This window comes from Saccopteryx bilineata, chromosome 1 (assembly GCF_036850765.1).
Source record: "Saccopteryx bilineata isolate mSacBil1 chromosome 1, mSacBil1_pri_phased_curated, whole genome shotgun sequence".
Taxonomy (NCBI): Eukaryota; Metazoa; Chordata; class Mammalia; order Chiroptera; family Emballonuridae; genus Saccopteryx; species Saccopteryx bilineata.
Window position 1 is genome coordinate 117,437,383 of NC_089490.1, and position 22,086 is coordinate 117,459,468.

A 22,086-nucleotide genomic window follows, 5' to 3' on the forward strand; every position below is an offset into this window, starting at 1 on the left:
AATGCAGCTGCATTCCTCATATAAAACAACCAGATTGAAAACAATATGAATCAAATAACTTTAATTTTCATCAAAGCTGTTTTATGGACTTAAAAATGTAATAGCATTTACTTTTCAATGAGTATAAATATCTAATGGCATAGCACAAGCACTTTCCTGATATTGCTAAGATATCAGACACATTCATTTTAAAATGATAATCTCTGCATCAATCACATCATTATCAGAATTGTATGAACCTGTCTAGACTGATAGATATAAATATACTTTTCAGTGCTTAAAAACAATTTTCACAGCTGAGTGTATTATTTAATTCAAAGTTAAAGGGCTTATACTGAAGTTCAGATGATTTTAGTGGGTTAGGTATCATTATATGAGCATCTTTGTCAGCAATTACTGGGTATAAAAATATAAAAACAAGTACAATTTGTCTAAAATAGACATGTTTCTTTTGAAAAGTAATCTGAGTGTTTTTTTAGTTATCTTCTTTCATGAAGAACAAGAAATTAGATTCAGCCCTAAGAGTGTCAAAAACTTACCTTCACTTCTCCTAAACTGTAGTTTAATTGAGCTTTAACATCAAATAAACAGTCTTTACCTTTAACATTAATGTACCCAAAAGACCGTTTCTATTCATTTTGTATGATTAAAATGACATTAGGAATATAAATGTATTAATTTATAGATACAGATACTAATTGCTTAAATATTGAGTTCAAAACCAGGCATTAATATGTGTGAAATAATTGGTTCTTGCTGTAGAAGGAAATCATAATAAAGAACTTGAAAGTGTTGTCACATTTTACATAACTAGTAAAATCTCTGAATATCTGAAAAATATTCTGAAAGAAAATGTCTTGGGGCTTTCTTAATGAGAGTGAATGTGGTTTGAAAGATCAAATAATACTCACATATGTCAAATACAGGTTTTAATAACAGTTAGAGGTAATGAATAAAGTGAAAGTAGGTCAATTTAAGTCATTTATTTTCCAAAAGTAGTTGCACGTCATAATCACTACTTGTTAAGATATAATTAAAAGCAAAATGAAATTTACCAGAGAAAGCTCAATTACTAAATATAAAAAAGTCAACATGAGTTATTTTATCATCTCTTAATTTTTATGTTCATCTGTTTTATTAGCAAAGCAGCACTTTGTAGTTAATGGTCATGTAAATATGTTAATGCAATAATAATTGAGGTAATAAATAGCAGTCATGAAAACAGTGCCTTTACTTCAGCACTGATGTTTTAGCTGTATGCTTTGTGTTTGGGAAACAAACCAAACGCTTTTTAGCACAGGTTGAAAAACAAAATTGAATATACATATTTCTGAGAACAACTCAAGAACTCTGAAAGCATTACTTGGACTCATTAAAAATAATCTTTATATATTCATAAATTAAAAAACACAAGGCTATAGTCTTTGCAGTATCAACTTTACTCTTTGGAAATAAGGCTCTAATACTTAAACCTGTGAGATTACAATTTCAAAGAGACTTTTCTTGAGAGTCTCTTTGCACTAGAGAGTGCAAAGTGCTTAATAAAAGGCTCCCATAAATACAATAGCAATACCTGATTTTTTTAAAATCAAGCTCCAAGACACTGTTTCTTCAGAAAATTTTATTTAACTTTCAGAAATCCACTGAATTTTCTCTATGGGATATTCTTCTATAAAAGTCATTATTAATAAAAATTTAATGACCAATTTGTGTTTTAAAAGTTACCGCTATAATTTCTTAATTCTTTAAATGATATGGAAGAAATATGAACCATAGTCAACAGAAGAATTGATCGTTTGAGTCAGGAAGGCAGGTGTCATTATCCTCACTCTCAAGCATAACATGTGAAAATAAATGTCTTAAATCTATATTATTGGCAAATTTCCAAGAATAATTTGTTTATTCTTATTATTTTAAATAACTATTATTACAATTTCTTAGTATGTGACTTTGGCCAAAATACCTACTTAATAAAATTTGATTTAAGTCTGAGAATAGAAAGATTTTTGCAACATTTAACTCAAAATTCATGAGTAATTAAGTAGAGTTTATTTGAACTAATTAAATTATATAAACATTGTTTTGACTAACACATGATTTTGATTTTTAAAAAGAAACAAGTATTTTGTGCAACATGAATATGAAAATATATATTTTCTATCCCTTGGAAGTTTTTCCGGCAAGTTCACTAGGAGAATTATTACCCATCTGTGAAGGCTCAAATTATTTATAAAATTAATTATAGGTTTTAACTGTTTTATCATTTTAAGTTGTCTGGTGTTTCAAAGAATGAAGTGTCTTGGCTTGTGTATTATGGGGGCTTCTGAAACTATCTGAGTTGGATCTGGATATTTGTTAGATTTCCTCATTCTTGAACAGAGCAACCTTTCATAAGGTATATTACTTCATACCATTAAAGTTTTTCATTTCTTATTGATGCTTGGTTTCCTCCTCAGAATTGAACTACATTGCCAAGTTCTTGATGCTTGTTCTCTAGCTTTCTATAGAAAGACTACTGAGGTCTATAGCTGTACCTATATGAGATTAACTAGTTAGCTAAAATGTTTTTGGTGCCTGCAATGTGTATGCTTTCCTCCCTTAATATAACCCAGATTTTATGTAATTGCATAGCCACAGGCATGATGAGAAAGAAACTATCTTTGAAAAGCACATCTGCTTTTAAATAAGGAAAATGTCTTATTTCTGGTATTTTTCTTCTAGAATTTCCTATCTCTAGGGTAGAATATTACCACTTTTAGAAGAGAATCCTAAAGAGAGCTTGCATATGCATATGGTATTCTGTGTGACATTAGCAGGTGCAACATTGCTTTAAAGACGGCAGTTAGGCATTTTTAAATGAGTGTGAAAATGCTTAGGGAACTCCAATCCATTTGATTTATGCTAAAGGATAGTCTCTACTTGGCTCATTCTTCTATATCCAAACACTTTGCATCTGTATCTCTTTCTTTTCATGAATGATACCAAAATAGACCATTAGTATTATATTCTGCATAAAAACAAATTAATTTATATCCATTTAGAAGAACATAAGACTAAGATATTTAAATGGTTTCTGGAAACCTGCTTATAGCCTACCTGTTATGGCTGGAATGCCAGTTCCTGGCTTGTCTTCAGGAAAATACTGTCTAATAATTCTGAACAAAAGCAGGCAAGACTTCTGTGTGCTTTCTGTCTAAATAAAAATTTAAAATATCAATTAAACACCCAGTCTTAGTTTTTGTGTAGTCTTGATTGATTCATTTTTAAGTCAGTCACTACACATTTAGTAATTATTAATTATAGGTAGTCATTCTAGAACTCATTGGGAGTTCCAAAATTGAACACGTATTACCCTGTTTACTTTTAGAACATTAAAAGGCTTAAAATTTCACACAAAATGATCAGATGTCTTTATATTTACAGTCTCACCTTACCCATGGTTTGTTTTACTTTCTGTGCTTTCAATTACGCATAGTCAGCCATAATTCTAAAACATTAAGTGGAAAATTTTATTAGTAAACAATTCCAAAGTTTCAAAGTGTGCTTTTCTGAGTAGCTTGATGAAATCTCCCACCATCTTGCTCTTTCCCACTCAGGATGAAAATCATCCCTTTGCCCTGTGTCTCTATGCTGCATAAGCACTACACTCCCATTAGTTAGTAGCTGTCTAGGTTATCAGATTGACTCTGGTGGTGCTGCAGTGCATATGTTCAAGTAACCCCTATTTTACATAATAGTCCCAAAGCACAAGTGAAGCAATGTTGACAATTCAGATATGCCAACAGAAAGCCATAAAGTATTTTCTAATTGAAAAGGCAAGTACAGTCTGACAAAGCAGTGGATAGAGAATCGGACTGGGATGCAGAGGACCCATGTTCAAAACCCCGAGGTCAACAGCTTGAGTGTGGGCTCACTAGCTTGAGCATGGGGTTGCCTGCTTGAGTGAGCAATCATAGACATGACCCCATGGTCTCTGGCTTAAGCCCAAAGGTTGCTGGCTTGAAGCCCAAGGTCACTGGCTTGAGCAAGGGGTCACTCACTCTGCTGTAGGTCCCCAGTCAAGGCACATATGAGAAAGCAATTAATGTATAACTAAGTTGCTGCAACAAATAACTGATGGTCCTCATCTCTCTCCCTTCCTGTCTTTATATTCCTATCTGTCCCTCTCTCTGACTCTCTTTCTCTGTCACACACAAAAAAGAAAACGCAAGTATAGTACAATAAGATATTTTGAGAGAGAGAGAGAGACCATATTCATGTAACTTTTATTGTACATATTTTTACAATTGTTTTATATTATTATTAGTTATTGGTAATTTCTTACTGTGCCTAATTTATAAATTTATCTTTATCATAAGCATACTGTGTATAGGACAAATAAAATATAGATAAGGTTAGTACTATCTGAAGTTTCAGGCATCCACTGAGATCTCAGAACAATGTATTCCCCATGGATAAGAGAGGACTACTGTATAGTTGCACATATAGAATAGAAAACAATGTGTGTCCTGCAGTTACTCTGTGATGTGTCTCGGTGAGAATTTATTGCTTTCTTTCTCCTTCTTTATTTTGTCTACCTCCTCTCTCTGCCTCTTTCCCTCACCTCTCTCTTCCTCTCTATCTTGCTTGAGATTCAATAGAGTTCTTCAGTGTAGCGGTTAATGTCTTTCATAAGCTCCATGAACCTATCTCAGAAGTAAATATGAGTTTACTTCTAATTCACCTTAGCATGAGAATCCTTTGGAGTTCCAATTTAATGAAGGAAGAGTATCCTATTACTTTCCCGTGACTTTGTTTTAAGCCTTTTGTTCCTCTGGTCATCATTAAATATATTTTCTGAAGCTGGAAACGGGGAGAGACAGTCAGACAGACTCCCGCACGCGCCCCACCGGGATCCACCCGGCACGCCCACCAGGGGGCGACGCTCTGCCCACCAGGGGGCGATGCTCTGCCCTCCGGGGCGTCCCTCTGTTGCGACCAGAGCCACTCTAGCGCCTGGGGCAGAGGCCAAGGAGCCATCCCCAGCGCCCGGGCCATCTTTGCTCCAATGGAGCCTCACTGCAGGAGGGGAAAAGAGAGACAGAGAGGAAGGAAAGGGGGAGGGGTGGAGAAGCAGATGGGCGCTTCTCCTGTGTGCCCTGGCCGGGAATCGAACCCGGGACTTCTGCACGCCAGGCCGACGTTCTACCACTGAGCCAACTGGCCAGGGCCATCATTAAATATAATACATAATTATATGGGTTGTAAATGCTCTCAAGACAAAAAAGCTTACAGTGTTCTGCAAATCCTTCAAAATTTTTGTCTTCAACTAAATGTTGAATTAGGATTTTTTAACTATTATAAAATTTTCTAAATAATTTGCAGATTATTTAAAATATATACCATTTTAGTTCCTTTTAATTAGAACTTAGTGATACATATTACCTGAAAAGGTGGTGACAATTAAGCTAGTATTCTTAATCAATGTGCAATGCATAATTAAAACATCTATTATTCACCAAATGTAAGTTTCCATCTTTTATTTTTTAAATACCTATTATGAGTTTAGCACCTTTTTGGTTATGTATGATTGATCAATGAACAAAAAAAGTATCCTTGTGCTCATAGAGTTTATAGTCTAACTTAATTACTATTTTTACTTATTTTTAAAATTTGTTTATTGACTTTAGAGAGAGAGGAAGGGAAAGAAATAGACACACTGATCTAGTTCTGTATGCACCCTGACTGGGAGTTGAACTGGCTAACTCTACCTTGGAATGATGCTCTAACCAACCAAGCTATCTGGCCATGGCATGCTTTCCATAGTTAAAAAAAAAACAACTAAATTCTTGCCTGACCAGGTGATGACACAGTGGATAGAGCATCTGACTGGGACGCAGAGGTCCCAGGTTCAAATCCCCGAGGCCGCTGGCTGAGCACGGGCTCACCAGCTTGGGTGCAGCATCGCCTGCTTGAGCATGGGATCATAGACATGATCTCATGGTAGCTGACTTGAGCCCAAAAGTCGCTGGCTTGAAGCCCAAGGTCGCTGGCTTGAGCCCAAAAGTCACTGGCTTGAGCCCAAAAGTCACTGGCTTGAAGCTCAAGGTCGCTAGCTTGAGCAAGGGTCACTCACTCCGCTGTAGCCCTCCAGTCAAGGCACATATGAGAAAGCAATCAATGCAAAACGAAGGTGCCAAAATCAAGAATTGATGCTTCTCATTTCTCTCCCTCCCTGTCTATCCTTACCTGTCCCTCTCTCTGACTCTCTCTCTGTCTCTGTCAAAAACAAACAAACAAACAAACAAAAACTCCACCTAAATTCTCTAAGATAGTACACCTTTGGGAGGTTTACTAATCTTCAGGGAATAAAAATAACTATACTATGTTACTTTGAAAATTGCACATACCAAATAACTTCATTCCTATTGTTAATTCTCTCTCTCTCTCTCTCTCTCTCTCTCTCTCTCTCTATATATATATATATATATATATATATATATATATATAAAAAACTAAACAGGGCAGCATTCATCAATAAGCATACATAGGTTTCAAGTCAACATTTTTCTATTGCTATTTTTTATTTTTTTTTGTTTGCATATTAGTAAACAGTTGCGCAAAGTTTCCAAGTTGCGTGCAGTCACGGTATAATTAGTTTGCTGCATGTTTCTTTACTTTTAGGTTCTCACATAATTTAACTATGTAGTTTAGTTGTACTTTCTCTTAAAACCCATTATTTTTCTGAATCTAAGCTTTTCTGAACATGCACAATATATTTTTGTTTTGTCTCTTCCCTGGAAACCTGCCAAAATATTTGCTATTGATTTATAATCAAATTTGTTAATTGTTTACTTATTTATGCTTTATCTACATCTATTTCTGATTTTTAATAATCCTTTTTTCCTATCTTATTTGGATTTTTTTCTTTCCTTGCCAACAATATTTTAAAACTGTTATTTGTTGTTGTTATTTGACCAGCCTAGTGCTTCCTATTTGTCCTTGTTTCTTTTTCACTACGATTGATTTTTAACCACCCAAAGATAAACTGTGGCTTCCAACAGCTCTGTGGCTTTAGCTGTTGCAATTCGTTCTTCAAAAGGGCTGAGTGAGCAGATGACTCAAGTCATGAGCAGGAAGCAAATGATTTCTTCTCTCATGAATCTTTGACTCAGCGTTTGGCAAATTCTAGAGAGGTTGAGGTATTTCCAATGGTCTCATTCTTCTACTCTTCCTAGATTGTTCCAGCATTTATAATCAATCAGAATTTCAAGGAAAGGGTCATCTTTTTCACAACTTATTGAAATAAAACTAGTTGAAAAATCTGATAGTATGTTTCGGGTGATAGTTGCAATACGAGGTAGAAGAAGAATATCACTTGAAGTCATTTTAATTGATTTGCTAACTTAAAGATTATCAGAAGACATATGACTTACAACAATCATTTTTAAAATAACTATTTGATAAAGAGTTGATTAGTAAAAAATTGTTAACCTAAAGTAATATAGTATAGAGAAAAAATAATTTGAGGCAGCTTTAGGAAGCTTCATGCTTTTCCCAGAATTTGTAACCAACCAGAATTTTAAATGTAATCTCAGGTTTTCTTTTACATGATTGTATAATTTTAATCACCTTATTTGTATTATCAAGACTTTAGTTTGGTCATCTGTGGAATAAGGTTTAAACTAGTTGCCTTGTATGATCTCTTCGAGTGTCCATCTCTCTCTATCTCTTTTGGATATAGGAAAATTGACTGTCTCCCATATCATCCTAAGAAATTTATTACATGTATAACTTTGTATATCTACCATCATTAATCAGGACATAGAATAGTTTATCACCCCAAGAAACTCCTCTTGCTCTCTTTTACAGACATAGCCTCTGCTACACTTAATCCCTGGTACTTACTGTTCTGCTCTCTATTTCTAATGATATGTTTTTGAGAATGTCACATAAATTGAGTCATACATCATGTAACCCTTTTTTCCTTTTTTTTTTACAGAGACAGAGAGAGAGAGTCAGAGAGAGGGATAGATAGGGACAGACAGGAACAGAGAGAGTTAAGAAGCATCAATCATCAGTTTTTCATTGTGGCACCTTAGTTATTCATTGATTGCTTTCTCATATGTGCCTTGACTGTGGGGTTACAGCAGACCGAGTAACCCCTTGCTCAAGCAAGTAACCATGGGTCCAAGCTGGTGAGCTTTGCTCAAACCAGATGAGCCCACGCTCAAGCTGGCAACCTTGGGGTCTTAAACCTCGGTCCTCCGCATCCCAGTCTGACGCTCTATCCACTGCGCCACCACCTGGTCAGGTCATCATGTAACCTTTAATGTTGTAGTCTCATTCAGCATAATGCCTTCAGATTCATCCAAGTTGTGTATACCAACAGCAGGTTTTATTTTCTGAGTAGTATTCCATTATCTGGATATACCACAGTTTGCTAATTCATTCACTTGCTAAAGGATGAATGAATTTGGTTTATTTTAGTTTGGAACAAGTATAAATGGAACTTTTTTTTAAAAAACACTCAGGTGCAGGGGTTTTTCAAAAATAACTTTTAGCCTGACCTGTGGTGGCGCAGTGGATAAAGCGTCGACCTGGAAATGCTGAGGTGGTGGGTTCGAAACCCTGGGCTTGCCTGGTCAAGGCACATATGGGAGTTGATGCGTCCAGCTCCTCCCCACCTTCTCTCTCTGTCTCTCTCCCTTTCTCTCTCCTCTCTAAAATGAATAAATAAAATAAAAAAAATAACTTTTATTTCTTTAGGGTAGGAAAGAGTTGTTGGGTCATACGGTATGTGTATATTTAACTTTATAAGAAATTACCAAATTAATTTCTAGAGTGGCTCTATCATTTTGCATTTATACCAGCACCAAGACTGATCCAATTACTTCCAGTTCTTACCAGCATTTAGTACAGGTGATTTTCTAAAATCATCAGATCTTAATAGACATATAGTAATAGCTTATCATAGTTTTAATTATATTTGGCTAATGATGTTGAGCATATTTTTGTCAATTGTATATTTTCTTCAGTAAAAGGTCAATTCTGTCTTTGGTCATTTTTCTAATTTTTTTTTTTTTTTACTTTTTTATGACTGAGTTTTTTTAGAGTTTTTTATATTAAGGGTGTAAGACCTTTGTTAGATATATGACTTGTAAATATTTTATTCTATTTGGATAACTTGTTTTATTCTTTTGTTTTTAGAGCAGTATTTGGTTTACAACAAAACGGAGGGGAAGTTACAGAGATTTCCCATATACCCCTTGCCTCCACAAATACATAACCTTGTTCATTATCAATATCCTTTTTAGTGGGATACATTTGCTATAATTGATAAATGCACACTGAAACATCATGATCACCCTAAGCCCATGATTTACATTAAGAATCACTCTTGGTGGTGTGCATTCAATGGGTAAGACAAATGTGTAATGACATGCAGTCATCATTTTGGTATCAGAGTATTTTCATTACCCTAAAGATCCATTTTGTTCTGCCAGTTCATCTTTAGGCTCACCCTAATCCATGAAAACCATTGAGTTTTCTGAACTTTTAAATTTATCAATAGTTTTGCCTTTTCTAGAATGTTATGTAATTGAAATCATATAGTATATAGTCTTAGATTAGTCTCTTTCACTTAGTAATAGGCATTTAAGTTTCTTCCATGTCTTTTCATGGCTTAATAGTTCTGTGTGTGCGTGTGCTGAATAATATTCTATTGTATAGATTTATCACAATTGATATATTCTAACCTACTGAAGGACATCCTGGCTGCTTTGATATTGTGGCAATTATCAATAAAACTTCCAGAAACAACTGTGTACAGGTTTTTGTATAAACATAAATTTTCAATTCTTTTGGCTAAATACCCCCCCCCCCAAAGCAGTTGCTGGATTGTATGGGAAGAGTATGTTTAGTTTAATAAGAAACTAGCAAACTATCTTCTTAAGAGCTTGTGCCATTTTGCATTTCCACCAGTAATAAATGAAAGTTTATCTTGCAATGTGTCCTCGCTAGCATTTGTTATTGACAGTGTTCTGAGTTTTGGTTATGCTAATATGTGTGTAGTGTACCTACTTGTTGTTTTGTTTTCATTTGTATTTGCCTGATCATATGTGATGTGGAGTATCTTTTCAGGTGTTTATTTTCAATCTTCAAACCTTCTTTGGCCTAGTGTCTACTAAAATATTTGGCACATTTTTTAAAAATCAGATTATTTGAATTTTAATATTGAGCTTAAAGATTTTTTTGCCTATTTTGAATAACAGCTCTTTATTAGAAGTATTTATGACCAATATTTTCACCCAGGCAGTAGAATATTTTTTTAATTATCTTAACATTGTTTTTCACAAAGAAGAATTTTCAATTTTAATGAAATCCAACTTGTCAATCATGGATACCTTTGGTTACACAAGGTCATCTAGGCATTCTCTTATGTTATCCTCTAGTAATATTAAAGTTTTGTAGTTTACATTTAGGTATGTTGTCCATTTTGAGCTAATTTTTATGAAGGTGAATTTCTGTGTCTAGAATAATTTTTTGCATGTGTATGTCCAGTTTTTCCAGGACCATTTATCCTGGAAATGCTCTTTGCTCCACTGCATTGCCTTTGTTATTTTGTCAAAGATCAGCTGACTATATTTATGTGAGTTTATTTCTGGGCTTTCTATTCTGTTTCATTGATTTATTTATCTATTCTTTTGCCAATGCCACACTGTCCTAATTACTGTAGCATTATAAAAAGTCATAAACTTGGTTAGTGTCAGTACTCCAAATTTGTTCTTGCCCTTCAATATTATGTTGAGTATTCTGGATCTTTTGTCTCTCCATAGAAACTTTAGAATCAGAGTATTATTATCCAAAAAATAATTTTTTAGCATTTTGATTGAAATTCTATTGAATTTCTATATAATTATATGCAACATAATGATCTTTTAGTTAATAATGGAGTATATATACAACAGTGGCTTTATAATATTATAATGGAGCTGAAAATGTTATCACTTAATGATGTCGTAGTAGTCATAATATCGTATTGTAATGCATTACCAAGTCTTTGTGGTGGTGCTGGTGCAAACAAACCTAATGTGCTGCCAGTCATGTAAAAGTAGATCATATCAACTAATGCACATAATACTTGATAATAATAACAAATGACTTACTGGTTTATGTATTTACTATCTATACTTTTTATAATTACAGTGGTACCTTGAGATACAAATTTAATTCATTCTGTAACCAATCTCGTAAGACAGTCAACTTGTATATCAAACTGCTGATACTGGACCTGTGCGTCAACGCGCCATCTAGCGACAGCTTCCCAAATCACAACTTATATCTTGGAATTTCGCTCAGATCTCGAACAAAAATACGAACCAAGTTGCAGCTTGTATCTTAAAAAAAAAAATTGTATGTTGGTCTGTTCGTATCTCAAGGTACCACTGTATTTAAGTGTATTATAAAAGCAGTTGTTGTATAGTGTGCTGTATTAGAGAGACTTCAGATAGTACTGGATCATTTCCATACAATGGGTACTATTTAAAACTTTAACAAATATGCTGACATTTTTATCTTTTTTTTTTGTCTATCTACATAACAGTCTCTTGGTTACCACTAGTAATAATTTGATATAGGACCTACACTACTTTGTTTTGGTCAACAATTTAGTCGATACAGATTTATATGGGAAAGAGAGTTATTCTGGAAAGAAGGAATAGTGTTTGTAAATATGTGAAAGCATGGAAGACAATCGATAGCATCTTTAATCAATAGCAAATAAACTCTGAAACAGAACATAAAGAGGAGAAGGGAAGGGTTGTAAATAAAGAAATAAGAAACATATTGAAATATTTGGATAGGACATGTCAAACTTTTGCATTACATTGAGAATTTATACGACTAGATATATTTTATTTTACTTTTATTTTTAATTTTTTAAATTATTAATTCATTGATTTCAGAGAAAGAAACAATATTTTTTTTTCACTTACGCATTGGTCGGTTGATTTTTGTATGTGTCCTGACCAGAGATCAAACCTGCAACCTTGGCCTATTGGGATGATGCTTTAACCACCAGAGCTATCTGGGTAGGGCCAAGGTTTATATTACAAAAGAACAGAAAAGATCACATGAATAATACTATGAAGTGAGAAAAAGCATGGCATTTTTGAAAACTTATAAACATTTTCATTATAGCTAGATTTCTGAGTGCTTATAATATGAATGTAGGATAAGGCTGCAGCATAAGGCAGAGGCCACCTGGTGATGGGTTTCTGCAAGTTATGCTAGTGAATTGGCAACTGCTAAAATTTTTGAAGCAAGAGACAAAGCTTTCTGAAGATTTTGAGCTATACTCACTATTTATGTAGTTATGTCTTTATTGATAATAAGTCATTCAATTACAATGACTGCTAGAATCCGATAAAATGTATCTCATTAATGTTCTCTTTTATGAATTACACTAATTGAAGAAATTTTATATAAATATATTGTCTTTTTTTACAAGAGTATATTAATCATAACATAAATTTGAATACAACTTTCTAATTTATAGACCTTTAAAGGAATAATTTAACAATACTAACAAGGAAGTCGGTAGAATGAATACTTTAATACCATGTTACAGATATAAAACCTATGAATTTTTTTAATAATATGCTCATTATCACAAAGTTAGTGATACTATTAAATTCAAAATGTGCTCCTTGGATCATTTTAATGTGAGCCTACTGGATTTTAAACGTACTCTTATATTTTGGTTTCAATGATTTGAAACATCTGTACTTATTTTTATTAAAGTAAAAGACTAGTTAATATGGTAGAATTAAGTAAAACCTAGTTATTTTGAGGAATTTATATGACTGAATATTGTTGTGAACTTTAATCTGAGGTTACATTTCTGTTCAAACAGAAGTATTTGAAGAAATGAATAGACAATATTACACATTAATTACAAATAAACTTATATTGTATATATCCAAAAACTCTTTTATATGAACTAATTTTTTTAAAAAGTAAAAGTTTTTACTTTTCTAATATTTATGTATATCTAAGTAATGTACTCTATGAAACTAAGATTTTTTTTCTTGCACTATAAAAATGTATTTTATAGCACACATGCGTTAAAGTTGATATTTTTTAGAGAGTTATGTGTGTGCATTCGCATGCATGCGTGTGTGATTTTCAAATTTCAAGCATTGTTGATTTTTCTATGTATTTTAATTCAATTTCCAACTTTTAAAAATTTATTTTCATTACTTCCATTGCTTTTTCATACATTTGAAAATGAATTTATTGGTTTTTATGGGAAGTATTTCTGTCTTTCAGGTTGATTGATTTCAACATGTAGATTTAATACTGTATTTGTTTTTAATGTTATATATTTTTGCTAGTATTCATCACTAGTTTAGAAATTTTATTCGCTATTTGTTAGAGATTTTGTGTACCTATTCTTTTAAAGAGTGTACATGAATTGGACATCTCAAGAATCTATGTTTCCCAAACAGTGTGTATACAGTTTGTATTCTTGGACTGCCATTAGCTAAGACTTTGAACTAGAATGTGACTATAATATCCAATTTAAAATACTACTTCATGACTGCCATTTCTTTTTCTTTTTCTTCTTCTTTTTCTGAAGCTGGAAACGAGGAGAGACAGTCAGACAGACTCCTGCATGCGCCCGACCGGGATCCACCCGGCACGCCCACCAGGGGGGGAGCTCTGCCCACCAGGGGGCGATGCTCTGCCCCTCCGGGGCGTCGCTCTGCTGCGTCCAGAGCCACTCTAGCGCCTGCGGCAGAGGCCAAGGAGCCATCCCCAGCGCCCGAGCCATCTTTGCTCCAATGGAGCCTTGGCTGTGGTAGGGGAAGAGAGAGACAGAGAGGAAGGGGGTGGGGTGGAGAAGCAAATGGGCGCTTCTCCTATGTGCCCTGGCCGGGAATCGAACCCGGGTCCCCCGCACGCCAGGCCGACGCTCTACCGCTGAGCCAACCGGCCAGGGCCTGCCATTTCTTATATTATTTTTTTAACTTGGTTGGTGAGAGTATTCTTTTTGTATATTTTTATTCAGTAACATTGGATGCATGCACATCTCAAATTTCCATCTGTTTTATCAACAATTACCACTGAGTGGATTTGAGCAGCAGTCCTTTATACCTGACACATAATGTCATTTTTCTATTATTCAGTTAAACTTATAGTTCAGTCTAGTCAAGTTTTCAATAATATTGATGTTATTCTAATTGCATGTATCAGTGACCTTATATATTCTATTGACTTTGAGGAGTAATAAATTGGAATAATTCAATGTCTTCAACTAAGCAACCAATAATATATAGTGTATTGGACATATATACTACATTTCAAAGTATAAAATATACCACCCCACTAGTCATATCATAAACAAGAGTCTAACCTTGTTAAAATATAAATAAATAACAAGAAATATTGGATAAAAGGAAATATAATAAACAGTAAAGAGTTCGTTAATTATATTTAATAAATGTTAAAGTCAAACACAATTTTTATAGTGCCAGATCCAAGTTGCATTGGTAGGTGTGTAGTTAAATATTTGAAACTAAGGAGCCATGAAATCATTATCAATGCAGGCAGCAGTATATTTAAAAAATAGATTTAAAGTGGTAATATTGTCAACATTAAGAAGGAGGAGTGGAAAGTATTGTATTTAAGCTTACAAATAACAGAAGATTATCAAAAGAAGAAAAAATAAATACATGTTCTCTAAGATAAATGAGAGCAAAATTACAATAAAAATGATATAAGATAGGTCACTTTAATAACTTAAAACTTATAGTCTCTAGTCTAGATTGAAGGTGTATAAAATAATGGATCAGATATTTAAGGTAATGTGTTACTATATTTACATTATAGTCAACATATGAAGTATATGAATTTTTTTCTCCTTCCTACCACCTCAAACTCACTAGATGCTTATAAAAAGTAAATAAGATGACATGAAGATAAAATGTCAGAATATATATCATATTTCCAGAGGTCTCAAATCTATTTCTAATCATTTAACTAATATATTGCAGTTGAAAGTTGGAATGAGAGACTTTGATATATGAAAGAGAATGAGGTGAACTCAGAATACCACAGTGTGGAATGGTTCTGAGGGCCACTATGAGGCAAGTGGGTCATCAGTCAAAGAGCAGTCTTTTTGAGATGTTGGTAATGAGTAAGAGAATATTGGGTGAGGTGTATAGAATGAGTGCATGGTCATCTCACCAGGAATTAAGGTATAATGTAGGTTTCCCTGCAATCTTGCTTTGGAGAGTGTATTAGTCTGCTTGGGTGCCATAACAAAATACCACAAATTGGGTAGCTAGACATTAAAATTTTATTTTTTTATAGTCCGAAGACTGGAAGTTTAAGACCAATGTGCCAGCTGGGTTGGTTCTAGTGACAATCTCTCCTGCTTATCAGATGGCTACCTATTCATTGTATCCTCATATGGTCTTTCCACATACTCCTGGTGTCTCTTCATCTTTGTATAAGAACATTAGTCCTATTGGATTAGAGTCCTAACCTTATGGTTTATTTTAACCTTAATTACCTCCTGAAGGACCTATCTCCACCCCTCTAAGGGTTTAGGTCTTCAATATATGGATATTGGGGGATACATTTTAGTCCATAAAAGGGAATTGCAGGCAACTGAAGGGATAATTTTGCCTAGACTGTATAGAATTTGGGAAGATGTGCCTTTTTTGATTTATAATTGTTGCTCCTTTCATTCACATAACCGTAACCAGTTTTTACTTTGAATATCTTCTGGATAAAAGTCTCTGAATTTTCTTTCAACTTTTCCTTGGTGCAACTTTTGAAAGAGCATCTTTCTTATACTTTCTGCATTTTATCTGTTTTGAAGGGTTTTTTTTTCTTATTTACCTCTAAACTATACTGGTATTACTGGTGCCTCAAGGTATAGAAATGAAAAACTCATGTGTGTGTGTATGTGTGTGTGTCTGTGTGTTTGTGTGTGTGCATACGTATATAAAATGAATATATATATTTTTCTTTTTATCAACTGGTTGAAGGAGGCCTTTTTTTCCCTCATAGTTCAATTTGGCATTGATAGTTTCTTATCAATAAGTTGTAGTATTTCTTGGGTAAGGTTAACTAGAAGATAGAAACAGTAGCCTTAATTTTTGGAAATAAGTTAATTATTCAAATAAACTAATGAATGTACATTTAATTCTAGAAACAATAGTGCCTTTCGACTAAAACACGGTAAGATAATAAAATATCAAAATCTGAGTTTTTATTTCATACTTTTCATCAAAGATAAGAAATTCTCTAATTACAGGCATAAATGATTTAGCAAAAGAAATTAAACACAAGATTGTTTCTATACAAATTCACATTATAAATTTGTATTAAAAATGACTAGTTAAACCATATAATTACATATGTATTATTGTTCTGTTTAGTGGATATCACTCACTTGTATTCAATTTAGTCTAGGTTATATTTTGGGAAAAATTTGTCCTTCCAGGGACTTTTTATGCTTCCATAATATTCTAAATTTCTCTTTCTAGTTAAAGGAGAAACATGAAAAATGATGCAGAACTAAGACATAAAGGTAGAAACTTCACAAAGAGGAATGAATCATTGCACATTCAACAATGGATCTCATCAAAATTGTTCTTAGCTTCACATACTTTACATTCAATGGTCAATCTATGAACAAACTAGTGACTGAGCTATGGGCTCCCCATCTCATTTATCACAGCAGAACTATATCTTTTGCATTTCAAGAAAATTACAGAAAATAAAACTGCAATAAAACCAAAAAGCTGGAAACAGAGATGACACCCATGACAACATTAAAAAAGGATACTGAAGTTGTGCAGCCATCCGCTCAACTTACAATTAATGCAGCACAAGATCGATGTCTGACATTTCCTGGTGCAATATCTGAGTGAACCTAAAACGGGACCCAATGGGAATGCACCTAAGACATAAACAAATGCATGCCAAAATAGATTTTATTACTAATTATAACTGATGTATATCACACACACACACACATATAGTTATATAGTTATATGTATGCATACATATCATTTCCCTGTGGCTCAACTTTAATTCAGTTTAAATATGTAAATATATAACATTTACTAATCTGAACTATTGCTGAGATGAATCTGTGATTTAGAGCTGAGCTAATACAATGCATTTCTCCCAAGGTGCTAATTCTTGGCTATAATCTCCTCATCTGAGGGGTTTCAATTAGATAAAATTGTCCTGAAGTAGGTATTGGAACTAAAAAATTAGATTATGTGATTTTATATGGATATAGATAGAAGAGACAGGGGGCAAGTTATACACAGTGTGAAGAAGGCGGTATGCTATTAAAGCTAAACCTAAATCATGCAGAATGTTCTAGTAGTACTCTAAAAACTAAGCTGCCCTATATTCTTACAATACAGTAAGTCAGCTATCTTCAAAATGGAGATTAATGTGGTGCAGAGCATGAGCATAAATTTTCAGAATTTTTATTTATATTCTACTTTGCACTTTTTCAACTTACATTTTTATATAAAATCAATATTGTAAGAAATATAAATTTTATTAATAATAATCCATATATTGACAGGACATATTATTTTTTTGTTTGGGAATCATTGCCAGACTTCATCAGTTAGGCTGTATCTGACATCACACGCACTAGGCAGGGTACAGAAAGAGAGATCTGCTTCCAAGAAAAATATCCGTAGTCAACAAGTCGTATTAGACAATGGATATGGACTTACAACTCAATGGGTATGTGCTTATCACTGATAAGAATAGAGTGAATCTCATTTAATTGCTGATTTTTGAAGGGTTAGTTTCTATATTTGTAGTACAGGCCTGAATTCTAAGGCCTCTAATCTTAAGAGATTCAAATAACATGATTAATGGTGGGGGTGACAATGCTAAAAACTTTTTTGTCTGCTATTTTTAATATACCAATAAAAAGTATTAGATAAAGAAAAATTCCAGAAGGAGCTATCTGGTTCCTGTCACAGTGAATTTGGGTTCGTAAAACATATGTTAGAAATAATACCTATCGCTCATTTGGATCTATATATAAAATTTGTATAAAATTAACATGTATATAAAATACATAGGAGACATATTACTGAAAGTAATGTTAACCAAATAATAATAATAATAATAGTGCAACTTTTTATAGGTTCTATTTTTACCTTAACAATAAAAATATTGAACTTAAAAAAAAACTTATAATAGGAACAATATATAAGACAGGAAGAAACCTGGAGGGAAGTCTACTAATAAAATATCAATGTTTTAATATTTTCACTCTTGATGGCCATAATACGAAGGATATACTTGTAAAGATAGTTCGTTTTAAAGTCCATGTTCATGTGTTTTACTGGCCTTTTGTAAGTTAGTTTGCAGTTTTTGAATTTGCTTAACACATACCTACCACTAATTCCAGTGGTTCACCAGTAGAGAGAGGACAACGTTCTATGAGAGGGGCTTACCTGAATTACCTCTGCAATCTTCTTCTACTTCCTCCAATACCATTTATCACCTTTGGTTGAAAATCCTTGTACAGTGAGCCATTTCTTCTGATGGCATACGTGGTAGTCGGAAAATTTTGAAAAACCCTAGGCAGCTAGGGTGGTCTGTTACTATCTCATTCCATTTCCTGCTATCAAAGCTGGAATAAGATACAACGTTTTAATATGTAGAGTACCAATGGTTCTCCTACTCTTAAACCTAGGTAAAACTGTTAACTGTTCTGGTTAATTTTTTTTTTTTTTTGCTAGAAACAGTGAGAGAGTCAGAAAGAGGGACAGACAGACAGGAAGGGAGAGATGAGAAGCATCTCTTTGTTTCAGCACCTTAGTTGTTCATTGATTGTTTTCTCATATGTGCTTTGACCAGGGGGATCCAGCAGAGCAGGTGACCCCTTGCTCAAGCCAGCAACCTTGGGCTCAAGCCAGTGACCTTGGGCTCAAACCAGTGACCATGGAGTCATGTCTATGATCCCATGCTCAAGCCGCGACCCTCTGCTCAAGCCGGATATACCCATGCTCAAGCCTGAGACCTCAGGATTTCAATCCTGGGTCTTCTGCATCCCAGTCCAATGTTCTATTCATTGCACCACCTCCTGGTCAGGCTGTTCTGTTTAAGTTTTAAGAGTGTTTTAAATACTTTTATTTAGACTATTGATTGCATTTAATAAAGTGTATTAAAAATATCTCCCTCCTTTCTTCTTGCATCAGTGGTCATCTCTACTTTTTCTCGACTTCATGTATCCTCTTTTATCAGTCAGGTTCCAATCAGAATATAGAAACCACATCGTAATTTCAACACAGACAATTTATATAAAGAGTTGTTAACCTTAAGAGGCAATTATCTCTAAAGGAGTAAAAAGAACCCTAAAGACTACTTTAGAACTAAGGAAGAATTACCCCAAGAAGAATTACTCAGAAGGAGACCCTCCCCCTTATTCAGACTTTGTTGGACAGAGTGTGGTTGTAGTTGTAGCTCACTGCACAATGAAAAAATTTTCTGTGTTGCCTGAACAAGAGCTGGTCTTCAATTACCCAGCAAACTGGAAACATCATTCTGGGGTGTAGGTTGAGCAAGCAACCAAGACAGAAAACACTTATCAGGGGTGCAAATAGAAAGAAAACCATGGTTGAGATTGTCAAATAGGAAACGCCCTCAGAGCTGGAGGGCTGAGGACAAGATGCCACAATCAGGTGTAGGGGTCTGAAAAACTCCCTGGGAATAAATGTGTGTGCAGTGGACTACTGACATGATTGAAGGCATCCCCAAAGTTGAGTATGACGGGTCATCCTTCATGTGCCGCAGAACCAAGAAGAAGCAACAAAAGCACACTAGAACCAGAAAAAAAAATTCTTTTATCAGTGTTAGTTCTTTGTATAGTACTAACAAAATGAAACATAATTTTAGCTGCAAAAGGAAAATATTTAAAAGATCCAGTTCCATTTGTGCAAAATAGTCAATAAAGTGAGAATTTACCAGGAGGGGCAAGAAATTGACAATTTACACATTTGTTTTAGTTTATTCATGCTTATCTGTCTCTGCTTTTTTTTCCCTATCCACATAGACTGCAGCTCTTCTTCCTTTCCCTCACCTCATGGCCAAAACAATGTTTTCTATGAAATGAAATGATCTTAGATATTTGTTATTGAAAAAAGCCACACCACTCAACATAGCACTAGTTAGTGTAGTGATTAAAAGTTCAGCTCTAGCCCTGGCTGGGTAGATCAGTTGGTAGAGCATTGCCCCAAAATACAGGGGTTGTGGGTTTTATTCCCTGCCAGGGCACATACAGGGACAGATTGATGTTTCTGTCTCTCTTTCTTTCTCTCTTGCTAAAATCAATAAATAAAATTTTTCTTTAAAAGTTCAGCTCTGGGGCTAAACTATGACCATATAATTCTATTTTTGCAATATCCTAATTATATGACTGTGGGATAGTAACCTAAAATAAACTTTGTATTTTCTCACTATATTTTGAGGACAATAATTCTACCCACTTCATAGGCCTGTTGTTTGCATTAAATAAGCCAACAACATTGCTCAGCAATCTCTAGTTCATGTTATTATTATTTCTAATTTATCTTTGATTTTCCAAACATTTAACATAATTCCTTATATACTTAATAATAAGTACTGTTGAATAAATGAATGCCTAAAGGCCTATGGATGCTCATGGAATTTTCCTCTTAATCACAGCCTGAAGGAATGAATAAGAAGAATAGAGAAAAGTTTTCTGATTTTGGAACATGTGATTCACTTCTTATTACTACTCAGCTCTGTCTTATCTCTCAGTACATAAACTACCAAATGATTTTGTGGACAACACAATAGTCTTGATAGTTCTTTTCTGATTGAAAGACTTTGTCTAGCTTGAGATCATACTTAGCAATAGCAGGAGAATGCAAGTTGATTGTTTTCATCCTTATTTTTGCAGAATGGCGGTAAAGTGTGAAAGATAGGGTTATAAAAAAAGAATAATTACTCGCAAAATATCCTAGATTTTGTAGACAAGGTCAGGCTGTCTGTGGTACAAAATAGGTGCAAACTATATTTTTTAAAATTTGAATTTGAATTTGTTGAAGTGGCACTGCTTAACATGATTATACAGTTTTCGATGCCCAGTTCTACAACATATCCCTGTACACTATATTGTGTGTTTAAACCCCCAAGTCAAGTCTTCATCTATCAGCATTTATCTCCCTTATACCTTGACCTTCTCTATACCCTTACCTTCCCCCATACTTCCACCCCCCATCAATCACCACCATACTTCTGGTGAATTTCTAAACAACCCTATCTCTTACTTATATTGCATTTGAATAAAGTTAAAGTGCAATATTCACAAATAAATGCTTAAATTATAAATGTCTAAAATGATTTTCTCAATGAAAACACACCCATGTAACCAGCCCCTTACTATGCACTAATTCTCACCAAAGGAAAACATTCTTCTGATTTTTAATATAGATCAATTTTGCCTGTTTTCAAAATTTACATGAATGAAACCATAGAGTATAAATATATTTTGTGTCTTGCTTCTTTTGCTAAACATTATTTTTTAGAGATTCATTCATGATTTTTATTCTCACTAAGGTATAAAATATGCCAGTTTAATAAATACACTAAACTTTTGGATAGGCAATTGAATTATTTATCTTGTTTATCAATAATAGTGCTACTGTAAATATTCATTGACATGCATTTTAGTGAACACTAAGACATTTAGTGAGGCATATACCTTGAACTTCAGTGTCAAAAAGTGTGGCACATTCATTTTAAATAAATACTCTATTTTGTCACAGTAGTTGTACAAATTTCTACTTCACCAACAGTTTATGAAGCTTGCAATTGTTTACATGCTCTCCAAACTTGGTATTATCTACCTTATATGTAAGCCATTCTAACACATTTTAAATATAAATTTAAATCTGTATTTTCTTGATAAATAATAATGCCCATATCTTCATTTATGACTTTTATGTTTGGCATTTTCCTATTTTTCTATTGGGTTATGTGAAGATCTTCTTATATTGCTTTATAGATATTTGTTATATA